Below are 21,469 nucleotides of genomic sequence, written 5' to 3' on the forward strand. Positions count from 1 at the left end.
TTTTTGATAACTGAAAATCATAAAAGTCAAAATTTTCACCGATTTAGAGAAATCGTGAATTATCTTTCTATGTGATACTTTTACCAAAGAGTTTTATCATGGCTATTTGTTTGGAGAGTCCTTCATATTAATCGAAAACCCTTCCTTCAAAGCTAATCGAGCAATGTTATTTGTCTCAGATGAGATAGTAAATCATATTTAACTGATATTTGGTAACGTTGAGGCCCATCCTTACCATTTATTTTTAAGTGAAAATTAAATCAGCAACTTTTTAGCCCTCTCCACCCGGTGAGGGTCATGTAAAGTTCTCAGTATTATATAACAATGTAAATCTAACCACCTGATGGAATTATTTCTTGTTGATAGGGACTTGTCCTATAATCAGTTCACCTTACCCCTGTTAGTTTTTAAAAGGATTGCATGGCTCAAAGAACTGTAAGTACCAACCAAGGTAAATATTTATTTACTGCTGTTACATCCAGGTGAGTAATGGGAGGGACTGAGGTGGTTTCTGGCAGAATTTCACTACTTGCAAATTAAAAATATAAAGTCGGGGGAGAAAAAGGGTCAACGCACGGCGAGCGATAAAACACCGCCGGTCTAGTTCTACATCCTCGCCCCAAAGCCCCCAGTCCCTTTTCACAAACCCTATCTCCCCACCAAACGAAGACGAGAAAGTCTGCACCATAAACGTTTGTAGTACGAACTCTATGTAACAGTTTAGAGCCTGGTTGTTATGGATTGTTGAATCCCAATGGTTAAATTTTCCGGAAAACAATCCACTTTTTGTCAAGAAAGTTGGCACTTATTTCAGCTTTCATCAAGGCGAGAGAAACCGATAAAAAAGTATCGTATTTCTCGTTTGGTGTGTAAAAAGTACATCAAAAAGGTGATTTTCACAGAGCTTTGTAGTTTCTAGAACTATGTCTTATTGAACGTAGACCTGCCTGAGGCGATCACTGATTGTAACCGTACACTGGATATGACTATCACAAGAAATGATAACCACACCGTCTGTTCGGTATGTGTCGACCGCGATATAGGGATCTCAGACAATATATGAAAAAGAGCGCACAGCAGGTTACGGCGATTTATGGCGAAACATCACTTGAACTCGATAAAGAACTTGTTGGAAACACTTACACTGCTACGCAGAGCTTCGACGGCTTTCTTGATTTTATTGAAAATATTTAGACTGGAACAAGACCCAAATAATTGCTTTTTAAGGTAAATGGAACCTCAAATAGACGACCTTATGTAATTCATAAGTTACTTTAATACATGATAACAGTCCGATTCGTTTCAGTCTAGTGAATTCCTTTTCCCTCTTGATCCCCATCTCAGAAATAATTTAGCTCGGGTGCCGTACGGATATACCCTGACAGTGACATTCATTGAAATCTTAGACTGGCCCTCCAAGATCAGAGTTTATCATTTAATTACATTTCTGCGAGTGTTTCTCGCACTTTCAGCGGTGGTCCTTTATCCAGCAACAAATTCGTTGGGAAGCGTTTTGAAGTTATAAAATAGAGAATCCAAACCGCCGGCAACTCCATTGTCCTTTTTAATAGACTGACGCGTCGTTTTTAAACTGTAGCTGATTGACACCTGTCCTTACCAAAATACTAGTTGGAGCCTTTTGGTTTCTCAAATCAGCAATCCTACAAAAACAATATTGCTGATTCTTGGAATTTGTCCGTCATGACTGTTTCGGTTTTGGAGACTAGCAAATAGTTGAGTAAGTTTAAAAAAGTTAGATAGCATGACGTTTCTTTTGAAATCCCAGAGACACGTGCCACTTTATTCGCTGAGGAGATGATATACACCCTGTCTGAGCGATTCTCTCATATGCTAGGCAGAGAACATTCCATTTTTAAGGAGTGAAAAGACGGTCACTCAATAAAATAAAAATGTGTTTGGGTGAAAATTGTAATACTGAGAATGATTTTAAAATTAGTATATTTAGAAACATTTGGAGACTGGCCTCGCAGTCTGTAGATCCAAAGAGTCTTCGAGATCCAGAGCCGATGAGCAGTAAAAATAGTGAGATCTGAAAGACCTTAATTGAAGCTATTTGACGGTCACTGATAGGCTCGGATGAATTATACCAGCATAAGTTTGTGTATAATGCTGTTGTCAGAAGATCGAGTATGATTCCGGCATAATTACTTATGCGTAAATGCGTCAAACTGCGTTGCAAAAATCTTGAATTATTTGTAAATGTAATAATCCTATCAGGGAATTATATCTTAAGAAGTTGCATGGCTTCTGTCAAACCAAATCAACTAGTTCTGTTTAACGTACTTCCTCGAATTAACGCCTGGGCACTTCTTTAAAATCTCGGTCAATGAAAATGCAAAAACAGAATTCGGCCAATATCCAGCCCTCTTGACCTCACGCTTGGTTAATAACGCATATATCTTAAACTTAGTTATTTCCATTTCTTAGGTACTTTAATGGAAATAAAATCAAGGAGCTACCACCTGGAGTCTTCAATAACAACTCCGAGTTGACTCACCTGTAAGTTATACATTCATAAGTTAATGTTTGATGGATTGTTTAGAATATGACCTCAAGATCTCTTCATTAACATTGATGTTAAGCTCCTTTTTTGGTTTCTTGCATCAGAAAGAGTTTGTAAAGCTACAGTTTTTGTTAAAAGCTGGGTCTTGAAGTATTTAAGTTCAAGGGTCTCCGATAGCCTTAATATGCGATTAAAAGAGAGTGGCATGACTGTTAGAGCGTGTGAGTTAAACAGAGGCAGGTGTCTTTTCTCATCAGTTTCTGGATACTTAAATAAGATTTCTAATCATGATAGGTGACGAATTCCGCTCTTTGAGGACATCTATTTCGTTTTCATAAGGGAACACATCTTGATGACCATTGACAACGAATTATTCTAGAAAAAAAAAAAGAAAAATAATTTCAAAACCCCAATGAACGTTTACGCAAAACATCAAACAAACTGCGTAACAATTTATTCATTCGATTTTTGGAACTGCAAGAGTTTTGCGTGAAAAACTACCATTGCGTGCTCCACGACACAAAATTTTAAGGGACTAATACCGATACCATCACAGGCTTAAAACATCTGAATTGACTCAAATCATTTACCAACAATGCGATTCCAAATTTTGATTCAAATACCATTCTCATTGTCATCAGTACCACACCTTTCAAAAAAGTTGTTGAAGGGACATTATTTACTTTTATTAATCTAATTTATTCAACCCATGTCATCACCTGATCAAAAGTTATAATATCACTACGATACCTCTAAAAAACTGTTCTGAAGGCCAAATTTACCTTAATCTTCAAATACGGCTTTGTATTTACCAGAAATGCGATTTCAATCGTAACTAACTTATCTCATTTAGTTTCAAAACAAGTCATAGGAACACTTTCCATGTGGTTCCCTCGACGCGAGCAATCATGATAAAAATAATTGAATGATTTGGACTTTTTGCATACAATGAGTGCATATGCTGAACTGAAAAAAGTTGGCTATTTGAAAAATTGATCTAAGTAATTTTTTTGCCAAACTCCAGTTCCATGCAGCCTCAGCTGCATTAAGGGAATTCATAAAAATTTTGAAATGATGTTACTTCAGTGCTCTCTTCTCAGTCCCGTAACAGGCTAGGTGGTAACTGTAGTTACTGGTTTCTCTCTTTTCCCGTGCGAAAATAGATCAATTTCTGTCCCCTCGTCCTAGTTCCTATTTACTCTTTTAGAACGCTCACTAGCACGTTATATTATTGATATCTGTGGCTAAGAGACTGAGCACGATAAGGCAATAATTCATGACTCGAACCATTAAAGCTAATACAAATCAAGCCTTAGATATAACAGGTTACAACATTACGTGTCCAATCGCCTTACTTCATCATCAGCAAGACTGGTTAGACTTTTCACAAAAAATGGATTGAACACAAAGGACCTGCAAGAATCAAAACATTTATGCTGTTATGAATAGTCACATAAATATTAGTAATCGTTGCGCACTTACAGATTAGGTTTCTGTTAAATTTTATCACAAGATGACTTTGAGTGGTTTAAAAACTTTAGTCAAATCTTAAATTCTTGGCACTCTCTCAACTTTACTATTTAAGCAGAGATCTCCACAACAATAATCAGGCTCGATAGGCTGGGGAACTTATCATTCTCGAGGGCAGGAAATAAAAACTTTGGATCCACCGAATTAAAATGCACGCAGTTAAAAGACGACATATCAACATGTGTTTCGTGGTAAGAAATGATTCGCTGCGCTTTTCAATGGCGAAATGTACTGCTTATGTATGTTTTGCGCAGTTGGGCTTTTCGTTTTAGTGTTAAAGACCACTTGCAGTAAGTTGGCATTTTCTCAATGTCAAATACTCTAGAATAAGTGTACCAGACCAAAATGTATCAGGGGTGCAGATGGTTTGCAAGGTTCAAGGAATGCTCAGTCAGACATCTTTAGCACCGAAGAAAAGATAGCCATTCAAGGTGGAAAAACAAATATAACAAAAGAGAAACAAAAACAAAAACAAAACAAAACAAAACGCAAAACAAAACAAAACAAAATGTTGAATGCGCACCTAAACTATTATTCTTGCTATTGGGATTTGGGTTCCAATCAGTACCTCAGCCTACTGTAGCTATTTAACGACGTATGTTATCCCTTAAAATATTTCGCTAAAATTTCCATACGCACTCAGAAAGTGATTTTAGTAATTTTAACACTAACATTAGAAAATTCACTGTAACATTATTTTTTTGCCTATAACCAAACAAACCACGGCCTAAAAGGGGAAATATTTATGTTCGGCCCATGTTTATCGTATCAAAGAGGTTTCTCGGCCAATTTCCAACATAAATGAGTGTTTAAATTTGACTAGTAATGAATGCAATGACAGACTATTTCTTTTACCAAGATGTTTCTAGAGATTCAGGCGGAAATGAGCGTGGATGGCGCGACCAATTGTGCTGAACGTTATGTCTGTAGCATTGTCCGCATCGCTCTCCGAGTCGGTGTCGAATTCATCCTCTTGCTCGGGGAGGTCTGTCACGTCACCAAATGCGACAACTCCGAGAATGCTTTCGTCAACAAAAGTGATTCTCGGTACTTCGTCTATAGCTCGTGGAATATTTGTATCCTGGTCGACTCGTTCTTCATTGCCTGTCCCTGAAGTGTCCTGAGCATCCTTTTGAAATGTTACTCCTGTACACGATGGCGTACTGGAATATATAGCTGCAAGCAGGGCTCCCTCTTTTTTCTTTGTTGTTTCCCTTCTTACCGCCATTTCCCTTTACATTCGTAAACACTAATTCGTCCTAGTACTCCCCAGAATGTAGACAAGAGCATTTCAGCTTTGGCTCACTATTCGCGAGTGATTTTCTTGATTTTTTTGCAGAATTTAAAAGACTAGATAAGATTTAAAAATTCCAAAAAAACTTTGGGATTTCCTTTCAAACACCAAACAGTATTTTTCTCAAGAACAGTAAAGGTTAAAAATATGGCTAATTTAACAGAGAGAGAAAGTAGAAAGTAGAAAGTAGAAAGTCTTAACAACTCTACACAACAAACGTGTCTAGTTACAATGATAAGGCTGAGATCGGACGTCAGCATTATCAGGCACCCTTGGCAGTCGCTTCAGTCCATGTAACGATCTCACCTTCCCTCCTATCCCACACAGGGGAGGACATCCATCACACAGTAATCTCGTGCGTGGGAAACAGTAAACACTAAAAAATATGGGCAAATAACACCAAACACTAAACCCCATTTAGGCCCTCAGGACACCTCATAGCCCATAAGTACCCTTGCGAAAAGATCTAGGAAATTCCTAGGAAATCCTAAGATTTCCCTAGGAATTTCCTAAGAATATTCCTAGGAAATTCCTAGGAATAAGGTGTGAAATTTCACAGTAAATTGGGACGAAGAATTCAAAGAATTCCTAGAAATTTCCTAGGAAATTCCTAGGAGTGAAAAAATTAAAATTCGAAAAAAATCCTAGGAAATTCCTAGGAATTTCTTAGGATACACATTTCACTTTTGTCTGACCAAGATTAGGTCCCCAAAGAAATTCCTAGGAAACTCCTAGGAAAATAGGAAAAATAGAATATAGACACTTTAACAACTGCCCCACAAAGTGGAGGTAGGGTGCCTGAGACATCCAGGAGCTTCCACTATTGGCAGCCAGCTCCTAGATGAAGACTGCTCCCATGGATGGCAAATCCAGGCGACCCAGCCATGAGCCCCCACACAGAAGGAGAAAAACAGGGAAAAATGCTAACGCTCAGAAAAACACTGACTAAAACACTAACAAAACTGAACAACGCCCCGTGGACCAAGAACAAAAGGAATACAGGTGCATGCCAGACCGCTGACTGCGCCGGGTAGCACTTGTGCTCCACATTGTCAACTCCATTAAATTGCACTTAACTGCATAAAACATACAACACCATATGATAGGAATTGAATTGAATTTATTATATACAACTCAAATAAACATTATAATTAACAATACTTTTTGTTGTTACTATAGATTGTACATGTATATACAAAATTACTTGGAATGCAAAACAAACAGTAAAAGATCATTCAAAGGATTAATAAATTGACAACTTAGGATTCACATATATCAATTATCAGAAATCGTGCAAGGCTGATGCAATTTGAAAAGTTTGGATCAAAATATACATTTTTGGCAAAATCATTATTTTCCAGTGGAGCATGTTTTCATTCCGGCTGATAAAATGCGTGCACAAAACAAACATGTCAATGCTATTTTGGCATCTGAACTAATTAAGATTGTTATTCTTATGTGATATCATTTTAATTGTTAATTAGTATAGTTTCAGAGCTGAGCAAAGAGTTTCCAGCAATCTGATTGCTTGAGCGGTTCCTTATTTAACAATTATTCGCCGAAGGTGAGGTGAATATCATCAAATAATCCCAGAGACGAAGTCGAGGGGATTATTCAACAATATTCACCGAACTTGAGGCGAATAATTGTTTTAGCATAATTTAAGAGCTGAACAACAGAGAAATTTCAAAAGTCATAACATTGTAGTAACATTTACATTTTATTTTAACATTTTATATAAACCGCGTGGGGCGGTTTATATAGCATCATATAAGGAACTGCTCGACAAATCAGATGGCTGGAACTCTTTGCTCAGCTCAGAAATCATACTAAGACGCTATATAAACCGCTCTGTGCGGTTTATATAAAATGTTAAAATAAAATGTTAATAAATGTTACTAAAATGTTATGACTTTTGAAAATTCTCTATTGTTCAGCTCTGAAATTATACTAAAACAATTATTCACCTCAGGCTCGGTGAATATTGTCGAATAATCCCCTCGACTTCGTCTCGGGGATTATTCAACGATATTCACCTCACCCTCTGCGAATAATCGCTACATATAAACAGTGACTTCTGATATAAAGTTGCAACGCTGGTGTCTCTCATGCTTTCAATATCTTCTGAGACAGTTCCTATATAATTTGCGAAGGTTTTATATTGGATCTTTGTCGTATAAATAAACCAAAAGTGATGTGAATTTTCACAAATGATCTAGGCATACAAAAAGACTATGGGCTATTAAAAGCTTTAAAGTGTACTCTAAAGCAGAAATGCTTTTTTCTAGGGGGATGGAAAAGGATTGGTCCGCTGTAACGTCGTCACCCCGCAAAATGGCGCTTCGCCTCGTCACACGTGCAAAAGTTATGAAAAGCCTTTAACTCAAAATTACCTGGAACAAGCAAACTAAGTTCTTGCTTTGTAGCTTCACCTTTAGTACCTTTAAAATGACACAAATAAGAAGCATTTATTACCATTATATTCAGTTTAAACTAATGAAACTTAGAAAAGCTACTTTTAAAGCTAAGCTTAAAATTCTTACATATTTATTCATATGTTCTGCAATCAATCGATAGAAGTAGAAATGATACATATGACAACGATTAACCAAATAAAAGTGTAATACTTACTATGAACAGAAATAACTTTCGCCTTGAAAATCTGAGTGCCCTCTTTTACTTCGTATGGCGACAATTCCACGACATTATTCTATTCGTGTTGCGATTTCTTTTCCATAAAGTATTATGTCTTTGTCTTTTAAGACGCTTATGCTATGACCTTCTTCGATCCATTCGACCAGAACCCACATAACGCTGCGAACGCTTTAAAACGTTTAGATCAGAGAAGAACACAGCAAGACTCAGCTGCAACGCACAAAACTTTCGAGTAAAGATCGTTGTAGAGCGGAATAGAACGTTGAATTGAGCGGCAAGCCTGGAAACTTCACCTTATTGGATTATACTTGGTCATGTGTCGGTCATGTGAAGATTTTGCTCATGAAAGACTGGGACTAGTGATCGTGTGATCCATTCAGCGCCATGGTCGCCATCTTATGAACGGTGATCGAAGTAGCGATAAATGACTTTTAAAGTTAGTGTTAACGCCTGCTAGTATGAACCATGGATGGGAATGAACATCAAATTTACAAATTATTCAAACTTAACGGCCAAGAGAAGTATGAATGTACGGCTAGTAAACGTGTTCTCTCACGACAACAGACAATGGAAAATCACATGCGCTCTGTGCATCGTTACGTTGGACCGGGTAAGAAAATGTAATGTAATGCTTAAGCTTATATAGCGCTTTTCACAATGTCTCAATGCACTTCAAGCTTCAATGATGCTTGTAAGTTTCAAAACCAGTACGAAAAAAACTATAGAATTGTTAAGCAATTCTTTTATAAAAATGGCAATTAAGCTCAAGAAATTAGTTTCAAAATCCTCTCTTCCTCAACTGTTCCTTCTGAACCTACAACTATTCTTTTATTCCTCTAGCACTTTTTGAAAAGAAGCATCGCATTGATATTTCTTATTCTCAATGTTTTAGGTCTGACCTGAAAGCAAAGAGTGTCACTGAAATTTTGGAGAAGATTATGCTTCTAAATGGCAATTCCAGAAACCATGTTATAATAAGATTTCCAAACTTTAATGCTGTCTGTGGTTAGATATAAGAAAATATCACTTTTTAAGTCTCAATATGCCAGATTTGAAATTTCCCATCGCTTCAAATAAGACTTCCTTGTTATAATATTTAAGTAAAGATATGTTCTTAAGCTTTTTGTATAAAATATTCTAATCTGGCAAATAAATTGATACTTGATACTATCTATATTGAACTTAAGTTTACTTTAAATGGAAAGTATGTAGAATTCACCATATAATTGGAATAAATCAGGAGACAGTGCAAAATTATGTTGGCTGAATCTTACACATTGTGATAAACCATTTTTCAGGGATGCCTCAGGCTGATATAACTTTGTATTTCAGTGTGGTCAAAGTCGCTGTCCTTGCAGTATAGCATTTTTTATTATCTGACTGGAGCACCAAACACATGGATTGAAATCCCACTTGAATTGCATTTGATTTAGTTTTCTGCTTGTATTCTTTACTACAGTAAATTTTTATTTCAATGTATTGTGATATGCAATTGAAGGATAAAAAATTAATGTTTTATTGGAAATTGTATAAACTTCAAGAATATCTGCTTTAAAATTATGAGTTGTAAATTATAATGCAAAATAAAAAAAATTTGTGGTATATTGCAAGTAGTGACTTTTTGAAACATCTAAAATGGCACTTTTCTTTCAAAAGCTAAACTCACAAGTATAATTCTTAAAAATTAAGGTTTTATTTTAAAAAATAATTTTTCCCAGTAAATTCCTAAGAATTTCCCAAGGATCAAGAATCTATTTTTTTATGTAAATTCTACCTGTAATCATTCCTAGGAATTTCCTAGGAAATTCTTAGGAACCTAGTAATGTTTGTTCACACCTCTAGAGAGCTTAAATGTTTTTAGGAAAATTCCACTGACTCCTAAGAAATTCCTAGGAAATTCCTAGGAATCCTAGAAAGCTAGGAAACCATTTCGCAAGGGTAATATCAGCGTAGCACAGAAACCAATAAAAATACCAAAATGATTCCTGACTCGAGCCATTAGAGCTAATACAAATCAAGCTCTATACATAACTTTTTCACAGCATCACATCTTCAATCGTCTCACTTCATTATCAGCCAGACTGGTAAAACTTTCCACGAAAGAACGACAGAACACAAGCAAGCTGCAAGAGTCAAAACAGTTGTGCTGATGTGAATATTCATCAAACTATTAATAGTCATTATGCAGTCATTGATTGGGTCTTTACTCTATGACTAAACCAGAACACCTTTTCATTTCATTAAAAGCTGACTCTGATTGGTTTAAAATCCTAAGTCAAAAGTCCTAAGAGTCCTAACTGAGTGAAAGCTTTGCCCACCACTTGCCTGCCTTTTCGCCATTAGCAAATTTCCAACGCAAATTTCTTCAAGCCAAAATTGACGTTGTTATTCATGGCAAACAAAACGAGGCTAGAGATGGTTTGCAAGTAAAGAAACCATAACACCGTTTCAACTTTACTATTTAATCATATATCTTTACGCCGATAACCGGGCTTGATGGGTTAGGGGACTTATCATTCTCAAGAGCAGGGAATAAAAAGTTTGGATCCATCAAAGTAAAATGCCACCAGTTAAAAGGCTACCCATCGCTATGCAATTCGTGGTAAGAAATGATTCGATGTGTTTTTTAGTGACGAAAAGTACTGCTTGATATTTAATTTAAATAGGGCCAACTATTGCACAGAAAGTAGCCATTATTTCTCGATCAGAAGACCAAAGACCTAATAAAGAGGAAAAGCCGTATTTAATCACACAATTTGATGTAAAGTACAAAGATGCTACGTTCGCAATCGGCCTTACAAGTGTTTAAGACAAGCAAAAAAAATTAACTGTTAATAAAGCCTCTTAAATCAACTTAAAACTTATACCTTGACTGTCTCCGTAACTAAGGTATATATGAGGCATAAAACGTGTGAGCAATTACAATAACTAATTAGCCTGGTTGAAACTGAACTGAACAACTGAAAAACTAAATTAAGCGTCTTTAATTTAAAGTTTGACATGACAATAACTACGATAAGTGCGATGCAGAAATTTAAACAGAGTGCGCACACAACATTAGACATGATGTTCAACTTAACAATGAAAATTAAAAATTGATTTGCAGAGAGGAAAATTCAACGATTATTTGGCGTAAAGTCCTGAAATTAAGATTATTAATCGCAAAGGGCTTTTCTTGCCATTATTTGTCGCAAAGCGTGTTCTGTTACAATTAGTAATTGCGGAAAGTAGGGCTATTAATTGTGACTGAATCATTAATAGTCGAGTTTGACGAGCTCTTGACCTAACAATCGTGCATTGTATGGTCAATAATTGCATCTGACAGCAAATGTTTTTATTGATCGTACTCCTCTCGAAAGAAAGTTTAAGCAAACTTTTTATGGACGGCCGCAATTACGTTCAAAAATTCAGAATTCATCACTTCTTCGCACCTGGCTTTTTAGGTACATGTCACATATTTGAAGTCTTCTCGGGTTTAAGTTCTCAGTGAACTTCCTTTCTATTTAAAAACTGTGTTTACCAACGACGTTTTTCTTTTCTTTCGCTTTTCGAAGAGGTTCAGCACATGCTTTCGGTATTGTGCGACACTTGACTAACGTTTCTTCTCTATGAGAATGCAAGTCAATATGTTAAATTCGGATAGGGTTTAAACAGAATAAAGTTTGACCGAATACAATTGCAAACAAACAGCTAAATAGGTCAAATTTCGACAAATGCTTCCCAATAACAGCCTTTTGCGAAGCTGAAACGTATGTTTGTGAACAAGTGACAGATGAAACGGGCGGCGGTGATGGATGTAATAAAATTATTTCAGGCATGGATAATATGCATCGGACTCCTCTAGTCCGGCTTTAATCAATTGGAAGTTTCCATACTCAATCCTAAAAAGGAAGAACGTCTCACTGATTTCCCCCTTTTTTTTTAACAAAGTCATGTCATTCCAAAAGAGTTAAGTTTGCAGTGAGACAACGTATTTTTTTAGGATTGAGTTTAGCAACTTCCAATGAAGTAAAGCAGGGTTCTGTCTGGAATATCGTTCAGAAGTTTGAAAAACCTAAACTTGCAAGGGCAAAATATTAAGAACAAAATCTTGATCAGATGCACTGAATGTGACAACTAATTTGCTTCATTTCTGTCCATTGAGAGAATTTGCAACACTCTTCAAATGGTACTTTGACACATACCCAGTTTAAGTTATCGAACTTGATTTTTACAAAAAATGGTGAAAAGGACTCAATGACATCCACTAACTCTTGGAATGGAGGAGAGATCTGATAATAGGCTATCTCCATTTCTTAGGTCCTTGAATGATAACCAAATTAAGGAGCTACCACCTGGAGTCTTCAATTACAACTCCAAGTTGTATCACCTGTAAGTAACGCATTCATAAGTTAATATTTAATGGATTGTCCGAGCTCCAGCTCTATGCAGCTGTAGCCGCATTAAGGGACTTCATATAATGTTTAACTGATGTTTAGATGTAGTACAGTACTCAGTTCCGCGCCAGGATATATCTGTTTCGCTGGTTCACTTCGCTTCGCTCTTTTCCTGTGCAGAATTAGACATATCTCTGCCCTCTTGCACCAGTGACTACTTACTCTCCTAGGACACCCCATAGCCCTTAAGTAATATCAACGTGGCACAGAAACCGATGACAATACAAAAATGATTCCTGATTAGAACATTAGAGCCAATGAAAATCAAGCCCTATGCATAACTTGTTCACGACATCACATCTTCAATCGTCTTACTTCATTATCAGCCAGACTGGCAAAACTTTCCACAAACAAACGACAGAACACAAGCAAGCTGCAAGAGTCAAAACAGTGATGCTGATGTGAATATTCACATAACTATTAATAATCATTATGCACTTATTAATTGGGTCTTTACTCCATGACTAAACTAGAGCACCCTTTAATTTCATTAAAAGCTGACTCTGATTGGTTTAAAATCCTAAGTCAGAAGTCTTAAGAGTCCTAAGTCAAAGCTATGCCTACCACTTGCCTGCCTTTTCGCCATTTGCAAAGCTCGAACGCCAATTTCTTCCAGCTAAAATTTATCTCGCTATCACTGGCGAACAAAACGAGGCTAGAGATGGTTTTCGAGTAAAGAAACCATGGCACCCTCTCAACTTTATTATTTAATCAGATATCTTTACATCAATAACCGGGCTTGATGGGTTAGGGGACGTCTCATTCTCAAGAGCAGGGAATAAAAAGTTTGGATCCACCAAAGTAAAATGCAGGCAGTTAAAACGATACCTATCGCTATGCATTTCGTGGTATGAAATGACTCAATGTGCTTTTCAGTGGCGAAAAGTACTGCTTTATATTTAAAGTGCCCCTGAGATCAAAATTTTAGTACATAATTTTTTGTCATTTCTGTGTTCAGTGTGTCTCCTTCGCATACTCTGCCAAATTTCTGTCTATACCGAGCCCCAGAACTATCTTTTTTCGGGCCGTTAAATTCACGATTTCGCGTCCGCCATTATTTGACCATATTCCGGAAGTTCATTGCAGGACTCAGAGGAGGTGACGTCAAAGGTTCAACGCGAAAATCTCACATAGAAAAATGTCAAGCAAACACAACAGAGTGCTTTACTCCATTCTCACAAAAACTAAAGCAAAGATGACGAGGCATCGATGCGTAATTCAAAGCTGAAGTGCGAAATTTGCAAGAGGGTATCGCGCTTCATACATTCCTCATACAACACACCCAGTCGGCATATTTCGGACAATATCGACGACAACCTTCCCAAACAAGTGAAAATGTGTGAAATGCAGACTTTCGTGTTATCAATTTGACGTCACATTACCCGCTAAAGCCATTCCTCTTTAAACTCGGTCGTGGGACAAGATGGTGGCCGATTTTCCGTATTTTGACTGGGCACAGAAAATTAAAGATTTGAGCAAATCAAAAATTTTTTGCACAGAAATACTCAAAAAAAAAACAAAACTTATTTCGTTAAGCGAAAAAAAAAATTTGGGTTTAGGTGCACTTTAACATTTTTATTTCTAAAAATAAAATTTTGTTCGAACCTCATTTTCAACTGTTCTGAGGAGAGGTATAAGACAGGTCATCTGTCATAATGATGAGATCCTTTAGCAGAAAATAAAGAGAGGGGTCAAAAGTTTTCCTTTAACTTCTAAATCCTGTCCATGATCTCAACAACAATCTTTTCGAGCTTTTAACTGATTCCATATACATAACCCAGGAAAAATTATGGAAGCTGTTCGGAGCCACAAGGACTTACAGAATCGAAAAAACCTCTCTCGACAGGGTAGATACATCTGCATTTTAAATAAGATAGCACACACACCTTAGAGGTGCTATTCAAGGCAAATAATTGTGATATGGTACTTTCTGTCATGTCGATGTCAAATCACAACTGAACCCCAATAGCTAGTTTACCCATTTCCATATGTTGCAATTTCAGTAGTCGTGAGCTTTTGTGAAGGGTTTGAAATTATATGAAGATATCGCGTGTCAATCATTCAGAGAGTAAATGAGTTAACACTGCACTCTTATCAATGACTTTTGTTAATTGGGTTAAGAATTTTGTTAATTGATTTTGACTGTCACACCCTGGCACTTTGAGGAAAGCCTAATTTATGAAACACCTCTTGACAACGGTACAAACAATTACCTCAAGAGGTAAAGAATGTTAACAGAACGTTAACAGAATGTTGATATTTCTGTACAGCATTGTGAAGAAATAGCGAAATATCTCCTATTGTCGTTTTTTTTTGGAGCGCGACCGATGAAAAATCTACGGAGAAATACAGTGTAACGACAATGCGATAATGTACATGGTAATTGAAGATGATTGATATTACCAAAATGACTAAAGTTTAAGAAACTGAGACAACCCAATCTATTACTCCAAAACTATTACATATCGATAAGGAACGGCTAAGCTATACTGAGGAGATTTTTAACTTTCACGTAGAACTCTCAGTTTACGCTGGGCTAAGTGTCAACAATCATGAGGAGTTGGTTGACACGATTTCATTCTAATCACTGTTCTTTTAGGAAATTTAAACTCACCTGCACTGCGACTTATAGGAAATTACCCATCATTTTCTTGTCTCAATCTTAAGGGCTTCCTTTTCTACAGATTCACTCACATTCGACGGGCGATCACTAAGCACATGGTATGTCCAAATTGGGAAGTGTCAATTACACACATGACATACCTTTCTTCAAATTTGATTGTTTCCTCTTAACTTTGGTGAAATCTATCTCACTATGAACGAAATATTCAGCCTGCAGAGAGAAGCGTGTGGGTCATTGTGTAAAATGGTTGTATCAACATCCCAAAGGTCTCAAAATCCAACGGTCTGGAATCTAGAATGAATATTGGCATATAAGGACCTCCGCACATTGAATTACAGAGCTACACAAAGGGAAAAACGGTGATTAGCATGGTAACGGCACAACGAAACTATTCCTGCATTGTACAAGATATGACGCTATCGACATTGCCGATCCTCGGAGCGAGCAAATTCCAAAACAGCTCCTTTGAGACGGTGTTTTCACAAATAGATGTACATTAAGGTATCGGATAGACAATATCCAGAAGAACAAAAAGTGTCAGAGGTCAGCTTTGCAGTTTTAGCCATGTCATCAGCGTTGTAACAGACTATGAACGGCACTTATCTAGAATAAACTGGAAGTGAACTCATGCGGTATCAAAAGTAATTTAAAGGCGATGTAACTAATCGCCAAATTATAAAATTGCAGACAACCACCCCTATAAAAGGCACATGTCAACTGGCGCATCGACGAATCCATGAGAAGGAAAGAAAAAGAAGAAGGAAAAGAAGCAAGAAGGGACGAAATTGATGACCTTTAAATTTGTTCTGCCCGTATCGTAATTAAATGGGTTCTTGAATAAAATTAACACAATAAGCAAAAAAAGAAAACCATTTAAATAACGCGAGAAACTATGCGCTTCTTTAAAAGTGCCTTATCATTTATCAAAAACTAGAGAGCAAAGCTTTTCTAAAAAGAAACGTTTTGAGTTCTTTCTTAAAAGTAGGTACGCGGCTAAAGTATCTGGTTGGTAACGTTAGGCAACGAATGTCATAAGGCAGGAGCAGCATGAGCAAAAGCGCGATCCCCCGAGTCTAGAGCACGTGACCGGGAAACGAACAGAAGAGATTGTGTACGTTGGCGAAGAGCATAGTTGGAGGCAGGTTATAGAGATAACAGATCTTAGATAGTTTAACGACTTAAAAATAGAAAGAAACAGATTTTGAATTGAGCTCTGAATGATACAGGAAGCAAGAGTAGGTCTATGAGAGCTGATGTAATGTGTTCAAATTTCTTAGTTTGTGCAATTACCCTAGTTGTAGCGTTCTGAACTTTCTCTTAACGATCAAATTGATACTTAGGTAGACCGTGATCTAGGGATCTTAGACCGTTACGCAATACTATTATAGTTTTTCCTTAAAATCTGTCTAGAGCGAAGTCAATCTTAAAAATGGTTCAAGCTCATCATAATGCTCTGTTCGGCAACTCCGGGACTCGAGTTTTATACATAGAAGTGGAAATGTCCTCTTAGCTTCAATAACTACAATTGGTCGCGCGAAAAGATGCATTACATGGGAAATATGAACATCGTTTGTGCTGCAACTAAATAAAAAAGTCTTCTTGAAGGGGAGTCAAATTAAAATCGATTACAAAACCTTTATGGAGAAAATATTCCAAAGAGCAAAAAATTACCTCACCACAGTTAACGGTGAAAGACTATCAACTGAGATGATTAAAAGTACAGCGTAAAGGTACTTTTCTTCCGATGTATGTCACTGATATATCTCTACAGCAATGTAACAAAGAGCGCACAGCACGTTATCGCGATTTATGGCTTAAGCAAAATATATCACTTGGACTCGATAAGGTACCTGCTGGGAACACTTGCAATGCGACAAGGAGCTTCGACGACTTTCTTGATTTCACTTTTGATGTTAAAATTGGACCTAATGCCAAATAAATGCTGTTAGAGTGAATGAAAAATCAAATCCACGACTATGAATTTCGTAAGTTACCTTAATGTATGATGGCAGTCCGATGGTTAAAAGGAAAAAAAGGTGAATTCAGTTGTATTGGAATAATCTCTAGTTATTGCAGTAAGTCCAGTTAATTCCTTTCCCATCTTGACTGATATCTCAGGAAGAATGAAGTTCGGATGCCGTACGAATATAACCTGACTATGACACTTTTTAAAATGTTAGACCGGGTTTGAAAGATCAGAGTATGCCATTTAATTACATTTGTGCAAGTGTTTCTCGAAATTTTTAGCGATTGCCATTTATTGAGCAACACATTCGATTTGAGGTTATAGAATGGAAAATCCAAACCGCCGCAACTTCATTGTCTTTTTTTTTGTTTTGTTTTCTTTTTGTTTTGTTCTTTTTGTTTTGTTTTTTTTTTTTAATTGTGGCTGATTAACAACCTTCCTCACCGAAATGTTAGTTGGAGTCTCTTATTAGCTAAAATCAGATATCCTATGGAAAAAAAAAAAAAAGAAAAAAAAAAAAAAGAAAGAAAAAAAAGAGACACTCGCTTATTCTGGTGATTTGTCCGTCTTGACTGTTTCACTTTTGAAGACTAGCAAAGGCTGAGAAAGTCAGAGAGCATGAGGTTTCTTTAATTTTGACCGCTGACGTAAACCCCTTTACGACTTCTTATACCCTGCGAAGGTTATTGCGCCAGTAAACCGATAGAAAGTGTGGTCTTTTGCTTTAATAATGAACTCGCTTGGACCATTTAGAATCAGTTGTTCACGTTGGGTTTATTCATATAATATGAAAAAAATAAATGTGTGAAAAACAATGTGTGAAAAGCTTCAGTTTACCTAATAATCCGTTATCAAGTATTTGGTGAGCTTTAGAAAATGTTGCTTTATTATCGTTGTCCGCGACGTAAATTTTATCGATGGGATTGTAACCATTCTAGCGTCCCACTTCATATTCATCGAGAAAGCCTTCCTTCGAACCTAATCGATTAATGTTACTTGTCTCAGATGAGATAGGAAATCATAGTTAACTGAAATTTGTTAAGGTTAAGGCCCATCCTTACTTATGTATTTCAAGGTGAAAATTAAATCAGCAGCTTTTTTGAGCCCTCTCCACCCGGTAAGAGTCATATAAGGTTCTACGTGTTCTCTGACATTACAAATCTAACCATCCGACGTGATGGATGACTTCTTGTTGACAGGGACTTGTCCAATAATCAGTTAAAGAACTTACCCCTGGGAGTTTTCGACAGGACTACAAATCTCACAATACTGTAAGTACCAAACGACATAAAATCTTTCTTTATCGCTGTAACGTTGGAGGGACTGAAAAAGTCTCACGCAGAATTGTACAAATATAACCTGACAGTGACATTTCGATGACAGTCTGATATGTGAAGGTGAAAAAGAAAAGGTGAACTCATTCAGTTGTATTTGAATAATCTCGATTGCTATGTCAGAAATAAATTAAGTTTGGGTGCCGCACGAATATAACCTGACAGTGACATCTATTGAAGTCTTAGACCGGGCTTCGAAGATCAGAGGTTTTCATTTAATTACATTTGTACAAGTGTTTCTCGCACTTTTAGCGATCGCCATTTATCCAGCAACAAATTCATTTAGAAGCGATTTGAGGTGATAGAATGGAGAATCCAAACCGCCAGCAACTCCACTGTCCTTCATAATACACTGACGCCTGGTTTTTAAACTGCGGCGGACGGACACCCGTCCTTACCGAAATATTGGTTGGAGCCTCTTGTTGGCTAAAATCAGCAATCCCACAAAAGGAATCTTGCTGATTCTTGGAATTTGTACGTCGTGACTGTTTCGGTTTTTGAGACCAGCAAAAAGCTGATTCGACTAGATAGCAAGACGTTTCTTTTAATATCCTAGAGACACGTGCTACTTTATTCGCTGAGAGAATAATATACTCCCAGTCTGAGCGATTCTGTCATATGCTAGGCAGAGAACATTCCAATTCCAAGGAGCAAAGAGACGGTGTGTTTCTCAATGAGATATGTGTTTGGGCAAAAATTGTAATACCGATAATGATTTTTAGTTAGCATATTTTGAAACATTTGGAGACTGGCCTCCCAGTTTTCAGATCCAAAGAGCCCTTGAGATCGAGAACTGACGGGCAGTAAAACTAGTGAGACCTGATAGACTTTCATTGAAGCTATTTGACGGTCACTGATAGGTTCAGATAAACTATACCGGCATAATTTTTGTGTAATACTGTAGTCAGTAGATCGAGCATGATTCGTCATTGTTACCAAAATTCTTGGGCGTAAATGCGTCAAACTGCGTTGCAAAAACTCTATGAATTCTTGAGTTATTTGTAAATGTAATAATCCTATCAGAAAATCTTATTTTGAGAAGTTGCATGGCCTCTTTCAAACCTAATCAACCAATTCTGCTTAATGTACTTCCTCAAATAAGCGCTTGGGCACTTCTGCAAAATCTCGATTGAGAAAAGGGGAGCTTATTGGAATGAGGGTGCTTTACAGGAGTGGCAACTTATTAAGTAGATATTAACCTGTTCTGATTCAGCCGTAGTTAAAAAGTTGTAGATAAAGTGGCAATAGAAACAGGTTTTATTTGTGTTCAAGATAGCGAGGGAGGGGGTGGGGGGGGGGGGAAGTTGATAGCCTTATGTAACAGTGCATTTGAAACTTTCTCACTTGATGATTCCTTTTTAATTGGGTAAATAAAATTAAGAACTAAATAGGTATCGGGCGCATTCAACTTTATAGGAATCGATTTAATTCGTCTTGGTCACAAAAGTCTCTGTTTCGCTAATTATAGAGATAATCGTTAATTGACGTCATTCAATTTTGCGCGTCTACTTAATTAGCACTCTACTGTAATGTCTATCGGTTTTTGTCTTCCCGATCCTATTGTGTAACAAAAGGCAAGACTCGTTGGTTCATCTTTTGTTTCTGTTGAAGAGCTAAATTCATGTTTTTTAATTCACCTCTGAGAGGGTTGTGCTAATAAGGGTCCTCTGGGTAGCCTCTCTTTAGCAAATGCGCTTCATTTGTAATTTTCTCGTCGAATATTTGAGAGGAGTTTGTTTTTAGAAGCATAAGGGTCTCCCTTTTAAGAAGTCTTTAATTAGTTATCTTGGCAACGCAATATATCTGAGAACTCAATCACTATGTAAAATAAAGTGTTTGCTCCGAACGCGCAGCATCACAGGCTCATTCGACCATCATTCAGATGATCATTGTCAAACCCGCTTTGTTCTATAAACCAAAAAAGAGAACTCTTTTCAATATGCTTATCTAATTAATTCATATCTCACAACGCGAGGTCTGTCGCGTATGTAATACTAATTGAATTCTACTAAATTCTTCCACTTGTTGGCTATTTAACAATTATTCCACGAGCGCGCGTTGGATATGAGATGATAGATAGCCAACGAGGCGCGTAACGCCGAGTTGGCTATAATCATCTCATATCCAACAAGCGAGAGTGGAATAATTGTTTTATTAAAAAAACGCCCCCAAGATATTAGACAAATGTTCTCGACTTTATTTTGTGAAAAAAAACGGATTTAACAATGTACAGAAATTAGATTATGGTATATTGGCTCATATACCATAATGGCTGAGCCAATAATAAGTTTTGAATTGCATTATCCAATGATCCAGTTTTTAATAATCATTTTTATTAAAAACTGGATCATTGGATAATGCAATTCAAGACTTTTTAATGGCTTAGCCAGTATGGTATACGAGCCAATATACCATAATCTAATATCTGTACATCGTCACATCCGGTTTCTTCTTACAAAATAAAGTCGAAAAGACTTGTCTAATATCTTGGGGCGTTTTTTTAAAGAAAACAATTATTCCACTCGCGCTTGTTGGGTATGACATTATTCTTGCCAACTTGGTGCTACGCGTCTCGTTGGCTATCTATCATCCCATATCCAACGCGCGCTCCTGGAATAATTGTTGAATACATGTCTAAAACCAAAATATTGTTCCGAACCTCATTTTCAACGTTCCGAGAGGTATAAGACAATTCACCTCGCATAATGTTGAAATCCTTTAGCAGGCAATAAAGAGAGGGGTCAAAAGTTTTTACCTTAACTTTTTAAATCCTGTCGATAATCTCAACAACAATTTTTTCAAGCTGCTTACTAATTCCATAAACATAACCCAGGAAAAATTGTGGAAGCTATTCGGAGCCACAAGGATTTACAAAGTCGAAAAAAGCTCTCTCGACAGGGTAGATACATCTGCATTTTGAATAAGATAGCACACACACCTTAGAAGTGCTTTTCAAGACAAATGATTTTTATATGGTAGCTTTTCTCACGTCGATGTCTAATCACAACTGAGCCCCCATAGCTAGTTTAACCATTTTCATATGATGCAATTTCATTACTCGTGAGCTTTTATGAAGGGTTTGAAATTATATGAAGAAGTCGCGTGTC

General features: G+C 36.8%; 2 long non-coding RNA genes and 1 pseudogene across 3 annotated transcripts in view; 2 read left to right on the forward strand and 1 right to left on the reverse strand.

Moving 5' to 3' along the window:
- Positions 1-8,259, reverse strand: part of LOC148742938 (delta-1-pyrroline-5-carboxylate synthase-like) — a 595,352-nt pseudogene extending 587,093 nt beyond the window's left edge. Inside the window, exons 1-2 of the transcript XR_016001535.1 lie at positions 7,980-8,259; positions 7,742-7,789 (exon numbers count right to left, since the gene is read on the reverse strand). The product of XR_016001535.1 is annotated as a delta-1-pyrroline-5-carboxylate synthase-like (transcript). The remainder of the gene's footprint in view (positions 1-7,741; positions 7,790-7,979) is intronic.
- LOC148742964 (uncharacterized) lies at positions 2,414-18,298 on the forward strand. Its single transcript, XR_016001564.1, has 3 exons — positions 2,414-2,520; positions 12,303-12,374; positions 18,228-18,298. It is a non-coding gene; the product is annotated as an uncharacterized LOC148742964 (long non-coding RNA).
- LOC148742965 (uncharacterized) lies at positions 8,376-9,231 on the forward strand. The gene is made up of 2 exons (XR_016001538.1): positions 8,376-8,613; positions 8,896-9,231. It is a non-coding gene; the product is annotated as an uncharacterized LOC148742965 (long non-coding RNA).
- Positions 18,299-21,469: the final 3,171 nt, after the last annotated feature.

This window comes from Stylophora pistillata, chromosome 1 (assembly GCF_964205215.1).
Source record: "Stylophora pistillata chromosome 1, jaStyPist1.2, whole genome shotgun sequence".
NCBI classification, from domain to species: domain Eukaryota; kingdom Metazoa; phylum Cnidaria; class Anthozoa; order Scleractinia; family Pocilloporidae; genus Stylophora; species Stylophora pistillata.